Genomic DNA, 5,812 nt, shown 5'->3' with positions numbered 1-5,812 from the left:
TGTGGAGACCGGTTCCCACTCATTGGTTGAGCATGGTGTGGGCGCAACACCGAGGGTTGCGATCCCGTTACTGGTCAGTAAAAAAGACAAAAAGGAAAAAAAAAAAAAAAAAGAAAAGAATGGTTATTAATTGATGACTTCAGCTTAAATCTTAAACTAGAAAAAGAAAATCCAGAGTAAGCATGAGAAGGAAATAATAAAGGGAATCAATGAAATAGAAAACAAAAAGTGAAAAATCAATGAAACCAAAAGCTGGTTTGTTAAGCACATTAAGAAAACCTCTAGTCTGACTGATCAGGAAGAAAGAGAGTGCACAAATTATTAACATCTGGAATGAAATGAAAAAGGTGATATGGCTATAGTTTCTACAGATATTAAAAGAATAACAAAACATTATAAACATCTTTATGCCAAAAATTTAACAACTTAGATAAAACTGACAAACTTCTTTCAAGACAGAAACTACCAAATCTCAAGAAAAATAGAATGTAAAATGTTGCAACAATTTTGGAAAAAAATTTGGCCGTTTCTTAGTTAAACATATATCTACCATATGATTTAACCATTTCATTGCTAGGAATTTACTCAAAGGAAACAAATTTGGTCCAAAATTTGTACCAAATGTAGTAGTTTTGTTTGTAAATGCCCCAAACTGAAAACAACCCAAATGTCCATTAACATATAAATGAATAAACAAATTGTGGTATATCCATACAATGGAATACTATTCAATAATAAAAAGGAATGAACTATTGGTATATCCTGTAACATGGAAAATTCTCAAAATCATTACACTAAGTAAAAGAAGCTAGACTTAAAAAAATAAGACACACTGTATAAATGTATTTATATATAATTTAGAAAACATAAACCAATCTGTAGTAACAAAAAGCAGATCATTGGTTGCCTAGTATATTAGTCCATTTCTGTTGCTTATAACAAAATACATAGATCTTGGTATTATATAAAGAAAATGAAATTTATTGCTGATAGTTTTAGAGGCTAGGAAGTCCAAAGTCCAGGGAACACATCAGGTGAGGATCTTGGTGGTGGTGACAGTGACAAAGGGTATCACACTGTGAAATGGCAGAGAGAGAGTAGAGGGAGAGAGACACTCTCCTTTCTCTTCTTTAAAGCCCTCAGAACCATGCCCCCTCTTGGTGGTGGTGACAGTGACAAAGGGTATCACACTGTGAAATGGCAGAGAGAGAGTAGAGAGAGAGAGACACTCTCCTTTCTCTTCTTTAAAGCCCTCAGAACCATGCCCCTGACCACCATTTTCAATCCATTCACTACAGCACAGTCCTACAATCCAATCACCTCTTCAAGGCTCCACCTTTCAATTACCATAATAGGATTTCCCATCCTTCCAAATAGCAAATGACAAAAGCAAGTCCCTCCTTATCAGTAATTACCTTAAATGTAAATAGATTAAGCTCTCTAATCAAAAGATGAAGATTGATAGAATGGATAAAAAAATATGATCTAATTATGTGATGATCACTAAATATGATCTAATAAGAGACTCACGTTAGATCCAAAGACACATAGTTTGGAGGTAAAAGGATGGGAAAAGGTATTCCATAGAAATAGTAACAAAAAAAGAGCAGGGGTGGTGATATTGACATCAGACAAAACAGACTTTAAATCAAAAAAGGTTACAAGTGACAAAGACAGACATTATATGTTAATAAAAGGTTCAATACAGCAAAAAGGTAACTATTACAAACATTTATGTACCTAGAAACAGACCAAAATATATGAAACAAAAACTGACAGAATTGAAGGGTAGACAATTCTACAATAACAGTTGGAAACTTCAATACCATATTCTCGAATGAATGGAACAATCACAGAAAATAAGTAAATAGAGGACTTAAAACACTAAATTGACTAGATCTAACAGACATACAAAACACTCTACCTATCCAGAGACGACCACTATGAAAACAATATAATCATTCCTCAAAAAATTAAAAACAGAATCATTACATGATACAGTAATTCCACTTCTGGATATATACCCAAAAGAACTGAAAGCAGAGGCTCAAAGAGATATTTGTTTGCCCATATTCACAGCAGCATTATTCTCAATAGCTAAAATGTAGAAATAATCTAAGTGTCCATAAATGGATGAATGGATTGGATAAATAAATGTGGTATATACATACAACGGAATATTATTTGGCTTTAAAAAGGAAGGAAATTCTAACATATGCTACAACATGGATGAAACTTGAGGATATTATGCTAAGTGAAATAAGTCAATCACAAAAAAACAGTGTATGATTCTTTATATAGAGAGTAGTCAAAATCATAGAGACTGGAAGTAGAATAATGATTGTCAGAGACTGAGGGAAGGCGGAAATGGGGAGTTATTGTTTAATGCATATAGAGTTTCAGTTTTACAAAATGAACCATTATGGTGATGGATTGTGGTGATGTTTGCACAACCTTATGAATGTATTTAATATCACTGAACTGTTCACTTAAAAATGGTTAGGATGGTAAATTTTATGTGTATTTTATGACAATTTTTAAAAATTGGGGGCAGGAAGAGAAACCACGAAGGGTAGGAGGGGGAAAAGGAAATACTGTAGACTCTTGTAAGGTTCTTATATTATAGACAAAGTGGTGTGATTTATTTCAAGGTAGCCTACAGCAAGTTAGAGATGCACAGTGTAAATCACAGAGCAATGACTAAATATGAGCATAGCTAATTAGGGAATAGTGGAAGTAATATAATACTAAACCATTCAAAAGAAGCCAAAGCAGAGAAAAAAGAAAAAAGAAACAGTTGGGACAAAAAGAAAACAGCAAGATGGTAGACAAACCCAACCATACTCAGAAATAATTGCATTAAATGTAAGTGGTCAAATGGTCCAATTACAAGGCAGAAGTAGCCTAAAAATAAAGACCCAAATATATATTTTTGTCTAAACACAAAAGAAAGATTAAAAGTAAAGGAACAGAGTGTTCTTGCTCAGCCATTTTCATCATGTAATATACCCTGCATCACTGTAGAGCCACTACCAACAAGGCCCTCACCAGATGTGTTCCCTAGACTGAAACTGGGAAATTTGAACACAGAGACAGACATGCATAGAGGGAAGATGATGTGGAAACACAGGGAGAATGTCATTGACAAGCCAAGGAATGCATGAGGCTACCAGAAGCTGAGAGACGGGTACGGGACAGATTCTCCCTCACAGTCCTCAGAAGAAGCCAACCATGCAGACACATTAATTTTGGACTTTTAGCCTCCAGAATAAATTTCTTTTTTTTTTTTTAAGTAAAGAAACAGAAACATATATGTGAAAGTAATAAGAAAGCTGGAATGGGTATACAACTATCAGTCAAAGTAGACTTTAGGTGAAGAAATATCCCTAAAGACAAAGAGGAACATTATGTAATAATAAAAGGGTGAATCATTAATAAGATGTAACAATCCTAAATTATGTAGAGCTCAAAACTAAGCAAAAAGTGACAGAACTAAAAGGCAAAATAGACAAATCCACAGTGATAGCTGGAGATTTCAACACTCCCTCTCAGTGATTAATAGGAGTAGATAGAAAAATCAGTCAAGATATAGAAGACTTGAACAAAAATATAAACCAAACTGACCCACTTTAACTTTATAGAAAACTGCACCCATCAGCAGAAGAATACACACTCTTTTTAAGTGTTTATAAAACATTCACTAATGTAACCACCATCTGGCCCACAGAACAAGTCCAATAAATTTAGAAGGATTAAATCTCTGACCACTATGGGATTAAGTTTAAAAGTAACAAAATAATATTTGGTAAATGACCAAATTAAGCACAACGTTCAAAGAAGAAACAACAAGGAAAATCAGAAGGTATTTTGAACTGAATGTTAATGAAAACATCGACATTTGCAGGATGCAGCTGAATCAGGCTTAGAAGGAAATGCATAGCTTTAAATGTTTATATCAGAAAAGAAAGGTCTAAAGTCAGTGACTAAAGCTTTCATCTTAAAAAGCTACCAAATTTAACACAAAATAAGTAAAAGAAAGGGAATAATGAATAGAAATCAAATAAATAAAAAATTGACATACAAAAGAAAAAAAAGCTGATATCATGAAATGTCCAATAATATTGATACCACTAGTTTGACTGATCAAGATAAAAGAGATTAAGAGAGGAAAATATCTTTTTCTCTACCCCTTTTAGGTTCATGGCTGAGGCCCCTATAACAAAAAGACAGATTAACAAGAGAAAACCATCCAAATTTATTTAATATAAGTTGCATGTGACACAGGAGTCTTCATAGGAAATAAACAGATAAATGTTGGTGAGTTTTATAGGTTTGATAAAGAGTGAACAGTTGTGAAGAAATACGTATGACAGGTAATAAAATCAGTCACTACAAGATAAATGAAATAAACCTGTTTGTTTAATTTAATATAAGTTGCATGTGACACAGGAGTCTTCATAGGAAATAAACAGATAAATGTTGGTGAGTTTTATAGGTTTGATAAAGAGTGAACAGTTGTGAAGAAATACGTATGACAGGTAATAAAATCAGTCACTACAAGATAAATGAAATAAACCTGTTTATTTTTCTGGCATAGCTTAATATGGGCAATTGTAATCATTCTGTGAAAATAAACTTGGCTTTCTCCTGAGACATTAGCATTTATGTTCTTAACCTCTTAGACTTACATCTTCAGCAGTAAAACCAGGACAAACACTGCCCAACATGAAGGATGACTGTGGAATGTCACGGAGACCATCTACTGAAAGCATCTAGCACAGCTCTAGGTACAAAGAAGACAATTAACAATGTTATTTCCAGCTCCCTCCCACTTCTGATATTAAAATGTACACACACACTCACCCCAGCTCAATTTTTTACAGACCTGTGAAAAATAAATTTAGATTTTGTTGAATATAAAAAAAGAAGAAAGGGCCGGCCTGGTGGTGCACTGCTACAGTGCGCCGCTTGGGAAGTGCGGTGGTGCTCCCACCGAGGGTTCGGATCCCACATACAGACCGGTTCCCGCTCACTGGCTGAGCGAGGTGCGGGAGCAACACCGAGGGTTGCGATCCCGTTGCCGGTCCCGGTCCAGGTCCAGTACGGGCGCGACACTGAGGGTTGCGATCTGTTGCCGGACACGAAAAAAGACAATAAATAAATAAATAAAGAAAGAAGAAATATGTATGATAGGGCAAAAAGGGTATATTCTATAATAAACTGGGGGGAACTTAGCAAGACCTGTTGTTTAGATTCTTCTCTATGACCTTTCAATAAGGATGCTCCTTTCCTCTGGGTCAAGGGAGGGCACTTCCCATATGAGGGATCTGCTTCAGGGGAAGATCAGAAAATTCTCCTAAGTTTTATGACCTGCTTCAGGGGAAAAGGACGAGGGATCAGAGAGACTATCCTGTTTCTGCAGTTTTCTCAAATTCGTTCACCTTAAAATATTCAGTATGCCAAAGTATGACATTTGGGGGTAGTGTGTTCTGAGCCCCATCAGAGAAGACACAAATTACCAGTCAGAAATGAAAACAAGCGTTAAAGGATAAGGGACAAACTTCATGCCAATAAATCAACAACTTATACAAAAATGGAAAAATTCCCTGAAAGACACAAATTACCAAAATTGATACAAGAATAGCAAATATGAATAGCCCTGGATTAGAGAAACTGAGTTATCCTTCCTGTGATATATATCTGCAGTTAAGAATCATAGCATTGAATAGAACTAGCCCTCTTTTCTTCCCACGGAATCCCCAGGAAAGAACTCGAATTACTGGACAAAACACCTATGCAGTTGAGTGATGGT

This window comes from Galeopterus variegatus, unplaced genomic scaffold (genome assembly GCF_000696425.1).
Source record: "Galeopterus variegatus unplaced genomic scaffold, G_variegatus-3.0.2 Scaffold1492, whole genome shotgun sequence".
NCBI classification, from domain to species: domain Eukaryota; kingdom Metazoa; phylum Chordata; class Mammalia; order Dermoptera; family Cynocephalidae; genus Galeopterus; species Galeopterus variegatus.
The sequence above is the reverse complement of the archived record's forward strand: the minus strand, read 5'-3'. Positions refer to the sequence as shown.